Source organism: Salvelinus alpinus, chromosome 4 (genome assembly GCF_045679555.1).
Source record: "Salvelinus alpinus chromosome 4, SLU_Salpinus.1, whole genome shotgun sequence".
In the NCBI taxonomy this organism is placed as follows: domain Eukaryota; kingdom Metazoa; phylum Chordata; class Actinopteri; order Salmoniformes; family Salmonidae; genus Salvelinus; species Salvelinus alpinus.
Window position 1 is genome coordinate 66,428,246 of NC_092089.1, and position 22,404 is coordinate 66,450,649.

The following is a 22,404-nucleotide window of genomic DNA, read 5'->3' on the forward strand; positions in this document are numbered from 1 at the left end:
TGCAACAATAACCTATTAAAAACAGTTCTGTAGTAATGAGGTTTGTGCAGTAGGCTATAGGCCCCATATATTATCACCGCATCTTGGCTTTACTTGAATTGCCCTGCTAATGCATTGTTGTTTGAACCATTTAAAATATATATGTATATACAGTGGGGAGAACAAGTATTTGATACACTGCCGATTTTGCAGGTTTTCCTACTTACAAAGCATGTAGAGGTCTGTAATTTCTATCATGGGTACACTTCAACTATGAGAGACGGAATCTAAAACAAAAATCCAGAAAATCACATTGTATGATTTTTAAGTAATTAATTTGCATTTTATTGCATGACATAAGTATTTGATACATCAGAAAAGCAGATCTTAATATTTGGTACAGAAACCTTTGTTTGCAATTACAGAGATCATACGTTTCCTGTAGTTCTTGACCAGGTTTGCACACACTGCAGCAGGGATTTTGGCCCACTCCTCCATACAGATCTTCTCCAGATCCTTCAGGTTTCGGGGCTGTCGCTGGGCAATATGGACTTTCAGCTCCCTCCAAAGATTTTCTATTGGGTTCAGGTCTGGAGACTGGCTAGGCCACTCCAGGACCTTGAGATGCTTCTTACGGCGCCATTCCTTAGTTGCCCTGGCTGTGTGTTTCGGGTCGTTGTCATGCTGGAAGACCCAGCCACGACCCATCTTCAATGCTCTTACTGAGGGAAGGAGGTTGTTGGCCAAGATCTCGCGATATATGGCCCCATCCATCCTCCCCTCAATACGGTGCAGTCATCCTGTACCCTTTGCAGAAAAGCATCCCCAAAGAATGATGTTTCCACCTCCATGCTTCACGGTTGGGATGGTGTTCTTGGGGTTGTACTCATCCTTCTTCTTCCTCCAAACACGGCGAGTGGAGTTTAGACCAAAAAGCTCTATTTTTGTCTCATCAGACCACATGACCTTCTCCCTTTCCTCCTCTGGATCATCCAGATGGTCATTGGCAAACTTCAGACGGGCCTGGACATGCGCTGGCTTGAGCAGGTGGACCTTGCGTGCGCTGCAGGATTTTAATCCATGACGGTGTAGTGTGTTACTAATGGTTTTCTTTGAGACTGTGGTCCCAGCTCTCTCCAGGTCATTGACCAGGTCCTGCCGTGTAGTTCTGGGCTGATAACTCACCTTCCTCATGATCATTGATGCCCCACGAGGTGAGATCTTGCATGGAGCCCCAGACCGAGGGTGATTGACCGTCATCTTGAACTTCTTCCATTTTCTAATAATTGCGCCAACAGTTGTTGCCTTCTCACCAAGCTGCTTGCCTATTGTCCTGTAGCCCATCCCAGCCTGTTGCATGTCTACAATTTTATCCCTGATGTCCTTATACAGCTCTCTGGTCTTGGCCATTGTGGAGAGGTTGGAGTCTGTTTGATTGAGTGTGTGGACAGGTGTCTTTTATACAGGTAACGAGTTCAAACAGGTGCAGTTAATACAGGTAATGAGTGGAGAACAGGAGGGCTTCTTAAATAAAAACTAACAGGTTTGTGAGAGCCGGAATTCTTACTGGTTGGTAGGTGATCAAATACTTATGTCATGCAATAAAATGCAAATTAATTACTTAAAAATCATACAATGTGATTTTCTGGATTTTTGTTTTAGATTCCGTCTCTCACAGTTGAAGTGTACCTATGATAAAAATTACAGACCTCTACATGCTTTGTAAGTAGGAAAACCTGCAAAATCGGCAGTGTATCAAATACTTGTTCTCCCCACTGTATATATATTTAAACATCTGAGGTAGGCTATATGATCACCCCGGTAATAGATCAGTTGTTGTATTACTTGTGAGGCACAGCTGAGTGAGCATACATTTAAATCATTTGTTTTTTTATTTTTATTTTACTGGGCTAAGGGTGCCTGCATCTGATGGTCAGTCTCAGCGGGAGGAGAGGGCAGCAGACTGAGGGTCCGCCTCTCAACATCTCACCACTCTCCCTTTCCTCCACTGACACTGACCAGACATCATCTTCCAGCTAATAGCAAAAGTCTCACTGCATTATTTCTGCCTCATGCACAAATTCATGTGTCACTCCTATGAACGGAGAAGGTGAAATATTCCTCGATATTAAACAACGCAATAATAACAACGCAAGCCTATCGATACACCTTCCTAATCATTCATTACCACCGCAGTGATGGTTGTAGCACGAGTGGAAGAGGGAAGAACACGCATTGTATTGCTTATAAAGGTGTTGAATACGAAGTGTTCACGGTGCTGAGTAAAAACTTAAACATGAACTCTCTCATAAAAACAGCAGCTGTATTCGTTGACAGCCTCTGTAGTCGTGGTTTTCAAAGTTTCCAAATCTAACAGTGTCAATTTTGCTTTAGTTTTCTTTTACGCCTGCTACGTACTGCAGACGCGGTAATTGATTTGCTCTCCGTGCCCGCCGGGAAGGCGGCGATTGTACCTTCCGACAAAAATAAAATTGTTCAAATGGGAACACTTCACCTACCCGGCGCACAAGGCAGCAGAATCGGGTGCACCTACCGCCAAAAACGCGACACGAATACATACAAATATGAACGCAAGGCTTTATCGTTGGGTTTTGACTGAAATGTTTGGCGATCGACTAGGAATGCTTTGGAAATCGACCAGTAGGCGGCCAACTATGGCGGCAGATTGACAAGGGCGGCACTTTCTGAGCTAAACTGACCAAGACGCACCCCCAACAACAACACACAAAACCTCACATAATTCTGCCCAAAAACAAGTACAATTTCTCTCAACCAGTGGTATATAGGCATTTTAGGTGAGCGCCCTCTGATAAGCAGTGCCCACTTTGTCAAAGGCAGGGGTGCAAAATATTTTGCTCGTCCATTCCCAGTGCACCTCTCCAGGGTGCTGTTGGAGAGACGCATCTCTGCAGCGCTCCACCAACGTTCCGTCCCAAAAATGATCGAACATAAATCATGTTGCATATATGGGATATGGTAGAAAGAGTGTGGCCTTTTGTGCAGACTAAAGGCTGGAGATAAAATGTATGACAGTGTAATGAGACGGACACTTTTTACATCACGCAGGTTTCTCCAATGTAAAATGTAAATAGCTAGCCGCCTACCCACACACACAGACGTGCACACACACACACGCTCACACACACTCACACGCACACACACACGCCTGAGCAATGGAGCAAATGGAGCAGCAGACACTTATCAAGACTCTATGTAAAAGTTGTATTTGTTGTCTTTTCAAGAATTCAGCCTTCTCTGTGTTGGATCTCCAACCCCCATTCTGTCACACCTCTTTGAAGCAGTAGGTTATGTTGCGATGACATCCTGTACGTGATGATGATGTGACTGGAAGTTAACTGAACAGTCATGCGTTTGGTTACAACTATCTCTTTCTCTCTGTTCCTGACCTGCTGTGGTGAGATGTTCTCTCTCTCCTCCCCAAGGACTCGTTGGGGCATGGCCTTTGAGGTTATGATTTCTCTCTCCCTCCTGTATCTCATCAGCATCTCAGTTTACAGCAATTTGAAAATGAAGTGTGGCAGCATCTCAGTTTACAGCAATTTGAAAATGAAGTGTGGCAGCATCTCAGTTTACAGCAATTTGAAAATGAAGTGTGGCAGCATCTCAGTTTACAGCACCCAACAACAGCATACCAATGGTGGAGGTTCTAAGGTAATTTTGTGAGAAAAAAAGGCGATGACTTTACTCATAGCACACATTGATACATTCAGATGGACTTAGCCATATTAGCATAGGTAGTGGCGATTTTAGCATGTAAATCTTGGTGGGGCAAAAACAACAAGTGGAATGTATGCCAGCAAAGCCACTACACAGCCCAACACTAAACAATACCTTAATTGCACTTTAACGGTGACAAACAGTGCCGACAAACGGTTAGGCTGTCCCAACAGCAGGCTGTCCCAACGTCTTACCACTGCTACACCTGGCTATCAGCGGAGCCTTGTCTGGCAGCGAAACAGTTCATTCAGCCTCATTTACTGGCTTTTTAAAAAACATAGCTGATATGGCTGACTTGCTTAAACAAATGTGGTTTCTACTGACAATTGAGATGTACAAACTATGGCATAAGGGGACGACGAGCGGATAAGAGCCAATCCGTAATTTTGATTAAGACAATGAGCGAGCTAGGACGGACGTAACGTTAGTCAATATAACTATTTGTTTAGCACTTTTGAAATGTACAGCGACAGAATTCAGAACATGGGCCGTTTTTACAGTATTCTCCCTGTACACTAAGTTAGAACCGTAGGATAAATAAAAGGGGCATATAAGTAGACAACTAAAGCTCTTACAATATTCAATGATTACATTTCTCTAAAACATGTTATTGGCTACAGTAGAACAGTCAGAACAGTAGGCAAAATTAAGAGGGGTAAATAGACCAAATGATTAGGGTGAGGCACATGGGCTACTAACATCTTACTACATACACAACATACCATTAGTATTTCTTTCTTAGCTACAGTATACATATCTCCCTGGCATATTATATCATTTATGATGCAGCATACATTTTGGACTCATATTGTTGTGCTCGGCTCACTTGAACAGGAAGGTGGCGCGGCGGTCCTCCTAGTTAACAGTTGTTTTGAGCGGGCCACAAATCATGCTTCATTGACAACATGGCCAATGTTTATAATTTTAAACTTGGAAAAGAGCCCCTTGATCCCAGATTTGGAACCACACAGCCACTGTCACTGATTCCTTCCAAACCACTTGTTGAATTTGCAATTTCCAACCTGTTGTCCAATGGCCGATGGGGCACGATACATTTTATCTATAATTTCTCTTCATATGACAAGGATTAAAAAGGATTTGCCAGTAGATTGTCGACTTGATTCATGATGATGACTGCTAGTTAAGATTGTGAAAGTATGATGTTGACATGATCAGTCCAATCAAAGCTATTGTGCATATACTGTAATGTGATTTATCTGTGGCCAATGACCTTGAGCCTTCTTGGATGGGCACTTCGATGGCACAAGCCGAAGGGCTAGAATTTTCAAAGTCTCCTCTTACACTTGGCAGTGACGTAAAGTCCCCATGAGTGACAGAACACTGAGCCAATCACGGCGCAACTCTCCATATTTTCTGCTGGCTTGCCCCACCACCACAGAAAGCACTGAGCTAGGCTGAAACCTCTGTATTTTTGAGCTGCCTTACTCAAGATAACAAAAAAGAGACCAAGTTTTGTATTCGACTTTATTAACTCAATGATATATATTATTATTAAATTGTTTGCAAACTGATATGTGACACATATTAATGCCAAAATAACATGCAAAACAGGCTAAAATGTGGGGCTCTGCCCCGCCTGCCCTGAATTATTATTATTATTTGAGTAACAGGAGCCATTATATTGTGTATAGCAATCTGTAAACATCAAAAAAGCACATTCACAAAAGGAACCTATTTAACCACCACAAATGGATATATAAATAATTGAGTTGTAAAGGAAGAATTGGTTAACACATCATTGTCAAACAATCAACATCCTACATTTTAGGAGAAAGCTCTACATCTACCACATGCTGCGTGTAGAATGGCCCCTCCCTAAATCCCAGCATTTCTGCATAGTATGACACAATCTAACTGAATATTTGGTTCTACTCTGTGGGCCAGCAGGCTGCCTAAAATGTGCAGGAGGATTTCTTCTGCCTAGATTCCAACAGAGAATGCTATTCATTGACTACAGCTCAGCGTTCAACACAGTAGTACCCTCAAAGCTCATCACTAAGCTAAGGAACCTGGGACTAAACACCTCCCTCTGCAACTGGATCCTGGACTTCCTGACGGGCCGCCCCCCAGGTGGTGAGGGTAGGTAGCAACACATCTGCCACGCTGATCCTCAACACTGGAGCTCCCCAGGGGTGCGTGCTCAGTCCCCTCCTGTACTCCCTGTTCACACACGACTGCATGGCCAGGCACGACTCCAACACCATCATTAAGTTTGCAGACGACACAGCAGTGGTAGGCCTGATCACCGACAATGACGAGACAGCCTATAGGGAGGAGGTCAGAGACCTGGCCGGGTGGTGCCAGAATAACAACCTATCCCTCAACGTAACCAAGACTAAGGAGATGATTGTGGACTACAGGAAAAGGAGCACCGAGCACGCCCCCATTCTCATCGACGGGGCTGTAGTGGAGCAGGTTGAGAGCTTCAAGTTCCTTGGTGTCCGTATGCCCTTCCCTTTTACAGAAATCACAACAACGCTTTGTGGGCTGTTTGGGATTAGTTTGGTAGTTTGGCCTGTCCACACACTAGAGAGCGGCGTGGACAAGTACACCACCCCATAAGGTCGCATATCTATCCGAGTCAGACAAGTCGTTTCGGAGCCTATTTGTGCTCTGTATCGCTGCGCGTCATGTAGGAATGACCTCGTCAAATGATCTTATTTTTCTGCATCTCCCCTACTTTGTGCTCTGAGGTCCTCTGGGATCTCACAGTGTGTGTCAAGCATGTTCATCGCTACTTTGCTGTGTCGCAATTTGTTTTACTCGAGTAAAAACACAGCAAGCTCTAGAATGAACATGAATTTTCTTATGCATGCCAACAAATTGCCGGCACTGAACAATTGAATCCCTAAACGAATCAAATGTGAGACCTTTCCTGCCTTTTTAGATCAAATCATTAACACAAGTAAATTACCATAACCCAAACAGACTGGTTGCTTGCATATTCTCCATCACACATGTTTGTTATACACTGAGCGTACTAAGCATTAGGAACTCCTGCTCTTTCCATGACATGGACTGACCAGGTGAATCCAGGTGAAAGTTGTGATCCCTTATTGATGTCATTTGTTAAATCCACTTCAAATCAGTGTAGATGAAGGGGAGGAGACATGTTAAAGAAGGATTTTTAATCCTTGATACAATTGAGACATGGATTGTTTTGTGCCATTCAGAGGGTGAATGTGCAAGACAAACGATTGAAGTGCCTTTGAACGGGTATGGCAGTAGGTGCCAGGAGCACCGGTTTGTGTCAAGAACTGTGAAATTTTTTGTTTGAAGTAGCGTTTATCAAAGAAAAGGTTGGAGACCCCGGGGCTCTTGCCCAAATTGTTCAAATATAACCCATATTACCGAATCTAGATTTTATTCTTTCTATTACAGATTTGGGCCCACCATTTATGGATATACAATATATAACTGCCAAGAAAATGCACATTTGATAATGATACATAACTAATATGTTTGCAAATATTATTTTTATGTGAACATAATTAATGACCAAATTGAAATGTAAAACGCCAGTTCTTGTTCAATGCCCTACCAGATAACACTGTCATATTGAGAAAGACAATTGTTAAAATATAAATCAAAGATCACATTTGTAATTGTACTACATTTTTGTCATTGCATTATTTGTGACAAAAAGAAGATGAAACTTAATGTGCAATTTAACAAAGTTTTTTTTTTTTACCTTTCAAGTACAAAATTCAGATATCTCAGATTTAAAAAAATGTATTTCCTCATTTTCATGCGTTATCCTGGCACCATTCTTAACAGTTTGGCCTGTCAATCAATCCGTTGGGTGGGATTGTAAGAGGAGGCGCAGGATATTTGAGAGAGTCACAGAGTTGGTAGGGTTTCAGACCTGTCAATCGGTCACTGTGGGTGGGATTTTCAGGAAAGGGGGCCGGATGTTTGTGGGTTGGTAGGACACCCCCACTTTCAGACAAAGTCAGGTGCCCATGCGCGCATGCTCACACACACACACACACACACACACACACACACACACACACACACACACACACACACACACACACACACACACACACACACACACACACACACACACACACACACACACACACACAACGGACAGGGTAAGGGCTTCCCAATTCATCTCTCATCTCTGATGTTCTTAATCCCCAACCACTGCCTCATAAAACTGCGTTCTAACAGGCAGTTTCCCTATAGATTAAATTCCTATTATACTATCCCGCTCTATTCTTCCCTCGTCCCCCTCTCCTTCTTTTATATCCTCTCTCTCTCTCTTAATGGACGTGTTAGGTAGCAATATTATACGTCAGTGATGGCCTAGAAATGTGTCTTGGACCTTAGAATCAGAGCATAGTACCAGACCATCAAAAATACATGGGTAGACATTTAAACACATCCCTTCCTCCCTCACTAATTCTATAATTTCTTCCCTCCTGAACAGCCAGTGGTGACACTCCCTCACTTCCTCCCTCCGTCCCTCACTTCATCCCTCCCAACTATGTGAAGTTTTCATTAAGGTGTTAATAGAGGTGAGCATAGAGAGCGTTCTCCGGTGGCTCCTCGTTCCCCGGCTCACAGCGAGAGCCTTATTGGCCTGTATCTACAAGGAGAGAGAATCACTATCACCCCCACAGAACACTCTGACAGAGGTATCTCTCTCTCTGTGTGTGTGTGTGTGTGTGTGTGTGTGTGTGTGTGTGTGTGTGTGTGTGTGTGTGTGTGTGTGTGTGTGTGTGTGTGTGTGTGTGTGTGTGTGTGTGTGGGTGTGTGTGGGTGTGTGGGTGTGCGCGTGTGTTTGGGTGTATTGTATTGTGTGTAAGTCAGTGTGTCGGTGTGCCGTTGTGAGTGTGTGTGGGCGTTTTGCGTTCGCTCAGTTACTTAGCTGTCTCAGAGCACCAGTAAAGTGCACACAAACTGCAGTATATTTAAACCTATTCAACATCTCCACCCAAACACAACAAAATACAGCAGCTAATCTTTTTAAAACCAGTCAACTCTGACTGTGGATACACACACACACACACACACACACACACACACACACACACACACACCACGTCAGTACACAATGCTGAGCACTCAGACACTGATTTAAGAGATAGATAGGAACACAAATAATGAAGGGTTCAGTGTGGCTGAACTTCTAACTACAGATGTCAGAACTTTATTTGACCCTTTTCGTCGCAGGAGGAAAATAATCCTTCAGAATTTGAATATCTGAATACATATTTTGAATCGCAGCAAGGAGGCAGCTAGAAGCAGTGTTTGTATACAATGCACACTGTACCTACATCGTACCTTAGGTAGGCTACATGCAGGCTACAGCGCGTCTTAAGTGAATTCTTATGTGGATTATAATAAATGTACAAATGTGTAGGGGGTAGATGTATTTTCTGTCAGGGAAAATTGTTTTATTATACACTAAGTGTACTAAACATGAGGGGCACCTGCTCTTTCCATGACATAGGCTGACCAGGTGAATCCAGGTGAAAGCTATGATTCCTTATTGATGTCACTTGTTAAATCCAATTAAATCCGTGTAGGTGAAGGGGAGGAGACAAGTTAAAGAATGATTTTTACACCTTGAGACAATAGAGACATGGATTGTGCATGTGTGTCATTCAGAGGGTGAATGGGCAAGACTAAAGATTTAACTGCAATGCTGCTGGGTTTTTTACACTCAATAGTTTCCCGTGTATATCAAGAATGGCCCACCACCCATAGGACATACAGCTAACTTGACACAACTGTGAGAAGCATTAGAGTCAACATGGGCCAGCATCCCTGTGGAACACTTTCGACACCATATAGAGTCCATACCCCGACAAATTGAGGCTGTTCTGAGAGCAAAGGGGGGTACAACTCAATATTAGGAAGGTGTTCCTAATGGTTTGTACACTCGGTGTATGTTGAAGGCAAGCAATATACAGAATACATTATTGGTTTCCTCAGTGTCTGTGTGGTCCAGTGGTTAGAGCCATGGACCCCGGCATGGTTTTGAATCCGGCCCACATCCCTTTGACTCATTAATGAACGTGTATTTGTTACGCATTAATTCTACATGGTTACAAGGTTAATTCCACATGGTTACAGTGTTAAAACAGACACAACTCGAAGGTTAATAGTTTAGGCATAATTCAGAGTGGTCAAGGTTAGGGCTATGGTGTGGGGAAGGCTTAAAGCAAAATACAAAAAAATAAGGCGCCTTTGTATCATCAGCATTTATGGTATTCTTAGTACTCACTAGAGCATTGTGAACTGCCGTAGCACGGTGGTCTAAGCAGCATGCTCCGGCTCCGAGTTTACGCCCAGTTTTGGCCTATCTAGTGACCTACCTGAGTCTACACTAGCCTATAAGTGAATTGCACTAATTTCATTGTTTTCAAGAACTAAGAAAAAAAGTCTGGTAATTTACACATCGAAGAAAAGTGTTTCAGCTCAACGAAATTGTCTTTGGATAGGCTCAAATGCAAAAACATCTTGACATATTTTACTAAATGAAATATTACACATAACTCTGCAATGGTGTGTTGTATTGGAGAGAGTCTCACTCTTAAATCATTTTCCACACACAGTCTGTGCCAGTATTTTGTTTTCATGCTAGTGAGGGCCAAGAAACCACTCTCACATAGGCACATGGTTGCAAAGGGCATCAGTGTCTCAACAGCGCGTTTTGCCAAGGCCGGATAGTCTGAGCATAGCACAATCCAGAAATCTGGCAGTGGCTTCTGATTAAATTCTTTCTTGTTCAGATACCGGAAAGTAGATTGGAGGCAGGGCATGAAAGGGATAACGAATGCAGTTGTTTGTGTCATCCATTTCGGGAAAGTACCTGCGTAATTGCGCACCCAACACAACTCAGGTTCTTTGCTATATTACATTTGGCATTGTCCATAAGCTTGAGTTCATTTGCACACAAAAACTCAGCAAAAAAAGAAACGTCCCTTTTTCAGGACACTGTCTTTCAAAGATCATTTGTAAAAATCCAAATAACTTCATTGTAAAGGGTTTAAACACTGTTTCCCATGCTTGTTCAAATAACCATAAACAATTAATGAACATGCACCTGTGGAACGGTCGTTAACTTCTTATGGCTGGGGGCAGTATTGGTAGCTTGAATGAATAAGGTGCCTAGAGTAAACTGCCTGCTACTCAGTCCCAGAAGCTAAGATATGCATATTATTAGTAGATTTGGATAGAAAACACTCTGCAGTTTCTAAAACTGTTTGAATGATGTCTGTGAGTATAACAGAACTCATATGGCAGGCAAAAACCTGAGAAAAAATCCAACCAGGAAGTGGGAAATCTGAGGTTTGTAGGTTTGCCTATCCAATGTACAGTGTCTTTGGGGTCATATTGCACTTCCTAAGGCTTCCACTAGATGTCAACAGTCTTTAGAACCTTGTTTGATGCTTCTACTGTGAAGAATGAGGGAAGGAGAGCTCTTTGAGTCAGGTGTCTGGCATGAGTTAATCACGCACGCTCCCGTGAGAGCGACCTGTGTTCCATCGCATTTCTGAAGACAAAGGAATTCTCCGGTTGAAACATTATTGAAGATTTATGTTAAAAACATCCTAAAGATTGATTCTATACATCGTTTGACATGTTTCTACGAACTGTAATGGATTTTTTAAAACTTTTCGTCTGACCTGAGCGTCATCAATTTGGATTTTGGAACTAAACGCGCGAACAAAAAGGAGGTATTTGGATATAAATTATGGACGTTATCGAACAAAACAAACATTTATTGTGGAACTGGGATTCCTGGGAGTGCATTCTGATGAAGATCATCAGAGGTAAGTGAATATTTATAATACTATTTCTGACTTCTGTTGACTCCACAACATGGCGGATATCTGTATGGCTTGTTTGGGCTCTGAGCGCTGGATTCAGAATATAGCATGGTGTGCTTTTTCCGTAATTAAAAAAAAAAATCTGACACAGCGGTTGCATTAAGGAGAAGTTTATCTAAAGTTCCATGTATAATACTTGTATCTTTTATTAATGTTTATTATGAGTATTTCTGTAAATTGATGTGGCTCTGTGCAAAATCACTGGATGTTTTGGAGGCAAAACATTACTGAACATAACGCGCCAATGTAAACTAAGATTTTTGGATATAAATATAAACTTTATCGAACAAAACATACATGTATTGTGTAACATGAAGTCCTATGAGTGTAATCTGATGAAGATCATCAAAGGTTAGTGATTAATTTTATCTCTATTTCTGCTTTTTTGACTCCTCTCTTTGGCTGGAAAAATGCCTGTGTTTTTCTGTGACTAGGTACTGACCTAACATAATCGTTTGGTGTGCTTTCGTCGTAAAGCCTTTTTGAAATCGGACACTGTGGCTGGATTTAAAACAAGATTATCTTTATTTGTAAAATACATGTATGTTTGAGGAATTTTTATTATGAGATTTTTGTTGTTTGAATTTGGCGCCCTGCACTTTCACTGGTTGTTGTCAAGTCGATCCCGTTAACGGGATCTCAGCCATAAGAAGTTTTTAAGACATTAACAGCTTACAGACGGTAAGCAATTAAGGTCACAGTTATGAAAACTTAGGACACTAAAGAGGCCTTTCTACTGACTCTGAAAAACACCAAAAGAAAGATTCCCAGGGTCCCTGCTCATCTGCGTGAATGTGCCTAAGGCATGCTGCAAGGAGGCATGAGGACTGCAGATGTGGACAGGGCAATAAATTGCAATGTCCGCACTGTGAGACGCCTAAGACAGCGCTACAGGGAGACAGGACAGACAGCTGATTGTCCTTGCAGTGGCAGACACGTGTAACAACACCTGCACAGGATCGGTACATCCGAACATCACACCTGCGGGACAGGTACAGGATGGCAACAACAACTGCCCGAGTTACACCAGGAACGCACAATCCCTCCATCAGTGCTCAGACTGTCCGCAATAGGCTGAGAGAGGCTGGACTGAGGTCTTGTAGGCCTGTTGTAAGGCAGGTCCTCACCAGACATCACCGGCAACAACGTCGCCTATGGGCACAAACCCACCGTTGCTGGACCAGACAGGACTGGCAAAAAGTGCTCTTCACTGATGAGTCAAGGTTTTGTCTCACCAGGGGTGATGGTTTGATTTGCGTTTATCGTCGAAGGAATGAGCGTTACACCGAGGCCTGTACTCTGGAGTGGGATCGATTTGGAGGTGGAGGGTCCATCATGGTCTGGGACGGTGTGTTACAGCATCATCGGACTGAGCTTGTTGTCATTGCAGGCAATGTCAACGCTGTGCGTTACAGGGAAGACATCCTCCTCCCTCATGTGGTACCCTTCCTGCAGGCTCATCCTGACATGATCCTCCAGCATGACAATGCCACCAGCCATACTGCCCGTTCTGTGCGTGATTTTCTGCAAGACAGGAATGTCAGTGTTCTGCCATGGCCAGCGAAGAGCCCAGATCTCAATCCCATTGAGCACGTCTGGGACCTGTTGGATCAGAGGGTGAGGGCTAGGGCCATTCCCACCAGAAATGTCCGGGAACTTGCAGGTGCCTTGGTGGAAGATTGGGGTAACATCTCACAGCAAGAACTGGCAAATCTGGTGCAGTCCATGAGGAGGAGATGCACTGCAGTACTTAATGCAGCTGGTGGCCACACCAGATACTGACTGTTACTTTTGATTTTGACCCCCCTTTGTTCAGGGACACATTATCCCATTTATGTTAGTCACATGTTGTGGAACTTGTTCAGTTTATGTCTCAGTTGTTGAATTTTGTTATGTTCATACAAATATTTACACATGTTAAGTTTGCTGAAAATAAACGCAGTTGACAGTGAGAGAACGTTTCTTTCTTTGCTGAGTTTACAATGATGGAAAGACCTGTGTGTTATCCTTGTTAATGCAGACAGAAAAGAGCTCCAACTTCTTAATCATACCCTCAATTTTGTCCCGCACATTGAATATAGTTGCGGAGAGTCCCTGTAATCCTAGATTCAGATCATTCAGGTGAGAAAAAACATCACTCAGATAGGCCAGTCGTGTGAGAAACCCGTTATCATGCAAGCGGCCAGACAAGTGAAAATTATGGTCAGTAAAGAAAACTTTAAGCTCGTCTCTCAATTTAAAAAAAACGGGTCAATACTTTGCCCCTTGATAACCAGTGCACTTTTGTATGTTGTAAAAGTGTTACATGGTCGCTACCCATATCATTGCATAGTGCAGAAAATATATGAGAGTTCAGGGGCCTTGCTTTAACAAAGTTAACCATTTTCACTGTAGTGTCCAAAACATATTTCAAGCTGTCAGGCATTCCCTTGACAGCAAGAGCCTCTCGGTGGATGCTGCAGTGTACCCATGTGGCATCGGGAGCAACTGCTTGCACGTGCGTTACCACTCCACTATGTCTCCCTGTCATGGCTTTTGCGCCATCAGTACAGATACCAACATGAACAGCAGCTACGTTTGGCTACATACGGATATTTGGCATACCCCCGACGGCATTGCGCATACCCCGTACCCCAGTTTGAGAATACCTGATAAAGTGTAAAGCCTTCCCAGAAGAGTGTAGTCTGTTACAGCAGCAAAGGGGGGACAAACTCTATTTTAATGCCCATGATTTTGGAATGAGATGTCTGACGAGCGAGTGTCCACATGCTTTTTTTAATGGGCTTCCAAGTGGCGTAGCGGTCTAAGACACTGCATCTCAGAGCTAGAGGTGTCACTACAGTCTCTGGTTCGAATACAGGCTGTATCACATCCGGCTGTGATTGGGAGTCCCATAGGGCGGCGCACAATTGGCCCAGCGTCATCCGGGTTTGGCCGGGGTAGGCCGTCATTGTAAATAAGAATTTGTTCTTAACTGACTCGCCTAGTTAAATCAAATATTTAAAATTTAGTGTACTTATTTGACAAGCATTCAATAGAAATAAAGCAATTTACCCGACACTAACCAGGTTTCCATCCAACCTTTTTATGAGCGTAAAGTACATGTCGGTTAATAGGACTCATGACAGTCCTGACTGAAACAGAAAATGTGCCAGTAAACTTTCCAAATGTCGACAGAACAAAATACGCGAGACAAGGTGGGATCTTTTTGTGTCTGTAAAATGAATTATGTGAGAAATGTTGGTGGATAATAAATGTTGTCCATATTAATCTCATCATGTAGGCTATGCCCGCACTTTATCTGCAAGCTGTTGGTTAGAGGACACCGTGCCAATACCAGAGTGGGAACACTCCACAGGAGGTTGGTGGCACCTTAATTTCGGAGGACGGACTTGTGGTAATGGCTGGAGCGGAATCAGTGGAATGCTATCAAATACATCAAACAGCAGGTTTCCATGTGTTTGATGCCATTCCATTAATTCCATTCCAGACATTATTATGAGCCGTCCTCCCCTCAGCAGTTTCCACTGGCACACTCGCTATATAACGCAATTTTTTTTGTGAAAGAACCATCAGTAGAGTTAAATGCGATGGACACTCATTTAACTTGTATTTTTTTAATTCGGTACATGGGAATTTAATTGTAAAAGGTATTTTTTTATGTGCACAACGGCATCACGCGAAGCCTTTTATCTGTAGCAAGTCAATATGATGAAAACACATCTCTGGTGGGAAAATGTGCATATTGTTTTTATGCGGATTTCAGAATATCTGCTTGAAAATCTGTCCCCCATTGGATGAAAACCTAGCTATTTCTATGAATGGAAACTAATGTTAGTGTAGCCTATTGTTATTATTCTATTTGTTTTCAAAAGTGTCTGGTATGGTCATTTCTTATCAAGATCGGGTGTAAAATATCCCTCGACTGTCTATTTGAAATGTGTAAATAAATCAAGTCAATCTGGGGATTGAGAACTTTGTGCCAGAAGGGTGTGGGACAGAATCAACTCCACATTGACACAGTAGGCCTATATGTGCGCTCTGAAAGCAGCATCCCTAACCGCTAGACCACCCCAGGCCACAATTCAACAACATTTTGGGCCTTAGGATACACTTGCCACTTGTATGTCGTAGCCTAGTGGAGACCAATATCCATCTTGTGTTATTAAGCTATATAAAAATGACGGTTGATGAGTATGGCTGCATCTCAGATACATTTTTGTACATTTAAATGTTGCAGTAATAGGATTCAGGCCTAGCATTTGAGCGAGAGAGAGATCTTGATAACGAGCCCTGATCCCATTGACTCGACTGCCCCCACATGGAGAGAAAGAGAACCGCTCATTTTCAGAGATTCACACGGCTCATTTGAATTTCCTGATGCAGCAGGAAAATTCTCTGCGACAAAAGAGTGATCAAGTTAAGAGCCGACATCTGTACTACATGGCTGAGAGAGAGAGAGAGAGAGAGAGAGAGAGAGAGAGAGAAGAGAAAAAGGCTGGAACTGGGGGGCAGAGACAGGGGAAGGAGAAACACATAGACAGAGAGAGGGGGGCAAAGAGGGAGAGGAGAAGGAGTGGGCTTCCCTTCTAAAGGTTATGGAGTACCCATTAAGGTGAATGTGATGACTGTGCAGCTCTTTAGGTGACATTCAGGGTTAACATCACTGCCTGAGGGAAGGCGAGAGATAGTCTTGGAGAGAGACAGTGGGATAGAAATGGAAATTGAGAGAGAAAGAGCAACAGAGAGAGACACAGAGGGGAGAGACATTAAGAAAGAGAAAGCAGTGACTGCTAGCGAGAGATGGTGAGAGACAAAGAGACAAGAGCAGCAGAGATAAAGAGATAGTGGAATGAAAGACACATGGAGGTACAGATAGAGATAGAGATATAGACAGAGAGTACATCTGATTGCAGCAGCGCATCTGTGACATGCGTGCGATTGTAAAGGCAGGTGTTTCCGCTTTCTTCCTCACACAATCACACACTCACCTGCTTTTCATCAAGCGCTTTCACACAGGGGAGCCTGGATGAGATACACACACACACAGAAAGATATCTGTTTTCTTCATAATCATACAGCCGTTTCAAAGGAAACTATTCCACTGTGTGTGTGTGTGTGTGTGTGTGTGTGTGTGTGTGTGTGTGTGTGTGTGTGTGTGTGTGTGTGTGTGTGTGTGTGTGTGTGTGTGTGTGAGAGAGAGAGAGAGAGAGAGAGAAATACTAGAGGGCCTTGACAAGAACTACAAAGCCAGGTGGAGAGACGGAGGAAAACACAGAGCTGACAAGCAGGTAGACGGTGTGTGTGTGTGTGTTCAAGGAACATCAAAACACAGCATCGCTGCCATTAAGCTCCCATTAGTTCAGCTCTGTCTGATTGTGCCAGACTAAACTGAAAGTCAGACCACTGCCCCACACACACCACACACACACACACACACACACACACACACACACACACACACAGCCCAATTACAGTATCTATCCCTCTCTTTCTCCCCTGTCTTATATTAGCTCTGTTAACCTCTCACTCCTGTCTCCTCTCTCCCTCAGTCTTTATCTCACCCCCTTCTCCTTCAACGCCTCTTTCATCTGTCTGTCTCTCAGTCTCTCTCAGCTACTGGAACATGACTGACTCTTAAGATCTCTTCATCTGTCTGTGTCCAGTAAGCTGTAAGAGTGACTGTTAGAGAGACAAAGCTGAGCCATTTGTCTCAGACACACACAGACACAGTCACACAGACACAGTCACACAGTCAGGATTAGCCTTATCCTGTCTCTCTTTCTCCAGTGTTTTCCATAAGTGCCGATAACAGACTCATTGTAAGCCGGCAACTTTTTCCACAAAAGAAAATTGTTTTATTGCCACCCCGGATAGGTGTTGTTTTACAGGTTCAGTCATATTAGTATGGCACACCTGCAGAAAATTAGGGTTAAAGGGATTTTTCACCTTGTCAGATTTTTCACCTTGTCAGCTCAGGTATTCGACCCAGCGACCTTTCGGTAACTGGCCAAATGCTAGGCTACCTGCAGATGTCATAAAAGAACCAAGCTTCTTTTCATTGAAAAGATTTACATTTGCTAGTCAGAAAAGTCTGTCTAGTCTTCTCAAGCTAGAATGAACGCCATCCAGGCGTCAGTCACAAAGCGAGTGATGACAAGGAAACTGTTGGTTCGTCAGTCTGCCGCCTGTCCCTCGACTCTGTACCTGGTTTTGTTGTTGCACGCTTTGTTCGGCTGCATTCTAAATTCTTTCCACGGAGGAGGGAGAGCATGATGCTTCTTCATCGTCTCCTGTGAGTGGATTTTACACGTCCCATGTAATGTAAGTGGTAACGATGAGTAGAAATCCACTTCATTACTGTTTAGTGGCACGTTCATTTATTTTCTTTTGCGTGTTTCATAGACCGATACAGCCACAGAGTCGGGGAGCATAGGCTATTTACTGTGCTTTGACAACTGAACAGTGAGTGTTGACTAGTTTTTAAAAAAAGGTGTTGAACTGCCTGAATGAAGCCAATCTCCTATATCCCTTTGCCATTCATAAATCATGCAACGTGGTGATATGTCTATGGTATCGCATCAGGTCAAGTAAACCAAAGATCTTGTTTGTGTTTTCCTAGACTTCGAGGCCCATGTCGAGACATGCCAGTGACCGCTAAAGTGGCTTGTCAGTGATGTTTTTAAAAACAAAATGTATTTAACGAGGCAAGTCAGTTAAGAACAAATTCGTATTTACAATGACGGCCTACACTGGCCAAAACCAGACGACGCTGGGCCAATTGTGTGCCGCCCAATCACAGCCGGTTGTGATACAGCCTGGATTTGAACCAGGGTGTCTGTAGTGACGCCTCAAACACTGAGATGCAGTGCCTTAAACAGTTGCGCCACTCAAGAGCCCCAGATAAATTATTAAAACATGTTGAATCCTCACTACAGGAAGAATAGATAGTGGAGAGAATTTTTTTTAAACTATTAGCATTTTTAAAACCAATTCTATATTGCTTAATCCGAAAATGTGGTCGGAGGCGCCTTATGGATGGTGTGACGCGGCCAAATTGGGCTCCATACCGCATCGCCCTCCACCTCTCAAATGTTGTAACAATGCGGAGGGCTCCGTATAGCGCCGCATTGACATGATTGGTTGACGGTAGGTGGGGGCGGGAGGTCCTGTACAAACACAAACTCACTTCCTTGACAACTTCCTTCACAACAGCTCTGCGCTGCACGGCAATCCACGAGAAGTATGAATGCCCTGACTTCTGCATAGGCCGTATCACCGTAAATGCTACACCGCCAATGCAGATTCCAGATTGACCATGCAGTGCCCATGCAGTGCCTTTACATCAGCTGGTGAGCTGCGGCGAAGCTAGCGTTAAATGTGGGCAGACAGGCAGGCAGGCTCCGCTCCTGCTCCACCTCCGTCCATAGGCTACACATCGCGCAAGCGACACTCTTGATTCCCCGTAAAGCCATCTATTTAGCTTTGCCTGGTTAAGAAACACAAACTGTTTTACGAAATTAAAAACAATACTAGTATTGACAACAGCCTCGCTATTTGTCTCTCTCTCCCCTTGAGTATAGAAAAGTAGGGGGGGCTTTGAATGTGTGGTCTCGCTCGACCCTCCTACTTCCCCCGCTGCATCCCATAGCCAGGTTCTGACAAGTCTCCCTTTACTTTTCACTCTGCAATAAAAAAAACTACACAAATATCAGTGGACATTACAAAAAAGTAGCTGAGAACCTGTTATAATTATTGCAAATAATAATCTGGTCAATCTGACAGGAGCAATAGCCAATTCCGTCTAGAGACCATTCAATCATAATTACTGATTTGGCATAACTATTGAATATTATATAAAAAAGAAAATGTGTGTGAGCCTGTGTATTGAGGACTTATTTGTTTCATAGTTTATTGCATATTGCAGGCAATTATGACCATTGGGCAAAACAGGAGGGAAATCTTTGCTTTACTTCACTGCTCAGGTGAGAATCTTCCCGCCAGTCCACCACTAGTTGTTGCTGGGCAGAAATCCGAGCCAAATCAATAGGCGCGAATCGAGCAACAGACGAGCATCAAGTCAGCAACCTCGCAGTAAGAGCTAGCAATTTTTTTTTGCTGGAACCAAAATATCAAATACATCTAAAGAACCCCGAATCATTCCTTCTTTTTCAGCAGATGGTGAAAATAATGTGGCGCAATGTCAAATATGTAACAGAACATTTTAAGAGAAGAACCACATCAAACCATATCGACTCAGCCAATTCTAGTGAATTCAGTGCGGTTCGCTTGTTTTTTTGTGCAGTGTGAACACTCCAAAGGAACTCAGAACCGAACTGTAACCATCTCGAGAAGTGGTCTGAGATCTGTTCGCTTTAATTCTTCTGGTCCGGTTCCCTTTTTTTTTTTAGAGCATTGTGAACACAAAGCTCCCCAGGTTCGCTTGTCATTATTCCCTTACCTCACACTAGACTACTGTAACACCGTTTCCCCTGCCATAAACCCTCACATTGGTGGCACTAAAGAGAGACGATGATTTTTTTTAAATGGTGCTGTTTTGGGATACTGACTAGCGTTTGCAAAGAAATTCCAAAATGTGTGGAGTTTTAAATTCAGATGATTTGTTTGTCATATGTGCTCTATACGCTAAGAGAGCTTTATAAGCTGTTTATTGATTGTGGGGTTTGAATAGTGTGAGAAGACAACATATTTGGTGAGAATCACAACCTAGGGAACACAATCTATTCTAGCTCGTAAAAAGGGGCAGTAGCCTACATTGGGGTGTACAAGTTTCAATTACAGCATTATTTAATCTGTAGTTATTCTATTGCTATTTATTATGTTAACAATAATATTTACAAGCCAATAATATCTTCTGATTAAAATGATTATGTCTCATATTTTAACTAAATGCAATCTATTAGCTTCCAAAATGTAAGTAGTTATATTTAGCTGTAACACATTATGATTGAACGGCTTGTCCTGCACTTTGTAAAAACCCAGAGTGCATTAAGTGAATGTTGGAATAAAGATCTTGCTTCCTTCCTAAACATAGCAATGTGAATGCAAAGGGGACGGTCCACAGAATAGGTGAAGTGAACTGGCAAAAGAGTTGAATCCTCATTCAAAGGCAAGGGCAGTGTGAATACAAAGAGAATAGTTGATTCGCTTTTTTACCCCGGAGTTCACTTTAAAGAGGACTGAGATCCGTTCTTTTAAAGAGGACTATATGTGAAAGACTCGAGCACTGGGACTTTTGACTCGACTAGTGACTCAACCAGTGGTGACTCGGACTTGGACTCGACTCGGATTTAGCCATAGGGACTCTTGACTCTAGGGCACAGAGGACCTGGGACTCGGACTTGAGGTTTAGTGACTCGACTACAACACTGGATTTCACCTGTGTCCACAGCAGCAGAGCTAATAAAAAACATAACTTGAAGAACAAACATTATTGTTTCAATTCATATCTTGCAGTTAAACTGTAAATATGACTAATCTCAAAGACAGGTTTAATGTTTAAAAATGTTACCGTACTAAAGTCAAGTCAAGTCATGTCTTTCTACTCAATACCATAACTCAGATTACCAATCTGAGAGGTAAAGTCGTTAAACTATTCAATCATTTCGCTGTGTATTTCAGATGGGATCAAGGGAGAATGCACCAGAGGCCACCAAGATAGACCTCGTTCTGCTACTCCATGTACTTACGTAAAACCTCGTTTCTCTCTCGCTCTTTCTCTAACTCGTCCTCTTTAACTCTCTCTCTCTCTCTTTCATTTTCTCTTGTCTGTGTCCCTATGTAACTCTCCCCCTCTCTCTCTCTTCCTCTCTTCGCGTTCTCTCTTTATTTCCGTCTCTCTAAGAAAGAGCTAAACAAACCATGCAGAGGCACAATGGCACAGATGCCAGGCGATGGTCCAATACCTTTCCTCTCATCCGAGACCACTGCAGAATACACACAGCCCACAGACAGGCATTATGCTGTGTGTGTATATGTGTGTGTGCCTGCGTCTCTTTCTGTCCCTGTGCTTGTGCGAATGCATGTGTTTGTGTGCTACTGTGCATTGCTGTGTGTGTGCGTGGACAGCAGAGCTAGGACGGTGGGTATTTTTAATTATCGGAGATGTGGTGTGGTGATAGGGCCCACGGCTGTGTGACCCTGTGACAATGACGCAGAGAATAGCCCCAGGGAGGAGATTCTGTCTGTGGACAACAGAGCTGCTGCCGGGAGGATACGCAACACATAACCACCACACATGGATCATAAACAGAGCCTAGCTAATGTACGCTAGCTTAGAAGGCTGCTAGCAGGAGCACACTCACCAGGCTTAGACCCACACAGAGGCTGCTTGCAAGTAACTTCAGTCAGGCAGTTCCATTCGATTCAGAGCTCTCCTAATAGAGCATTTTGCTCTGTAAATAGCCTACACCGCATCCCTTTAAATATCTATTTCGGGAGTGCATTACTTGTCACACAGTGCTCCAGTTAGATTCAGCAGAAAGGGAGCTTCAAACCCTGAGCTCAGGCGGATAGCTCCCTCTCTGCAGCCCATTCCCAAGCCGCGCGGTAGTGTCTGTCTGACATCACACACAGGGATAATCTGACAGGGATGTCTCGGCGCTCCCGGCCCAGCCGGCCGGAAATCTCACCTCATGTTCCAGACACTGCTGAGAAAATCGATTATTTCACTCCATTTTAACAACTCCCATCTTTCCCCATCCGCCTGTCTGTGTCTGTCTGCCTTCCTGCCCGTCTGTCTGCCTGTCTACCCGTCCGCCTGTCTACCCGTCCG

The 22,404-nt window shown here is 43.4% G+C and overlaps 1 protein-coding gene across 1 annotated transcript in view; it reads right to left on the minus strand.

Annotated features, from left to right (window-relative positions):
* LOC139574213 (testican-1-like) overlaps positions 1 to 22,404 on the minus strand; it is a 237,221-nt gene that overhangs the window by 120,862 nt on the left and 93,955 nt on the right. The window lies entirely within an intron of this gene.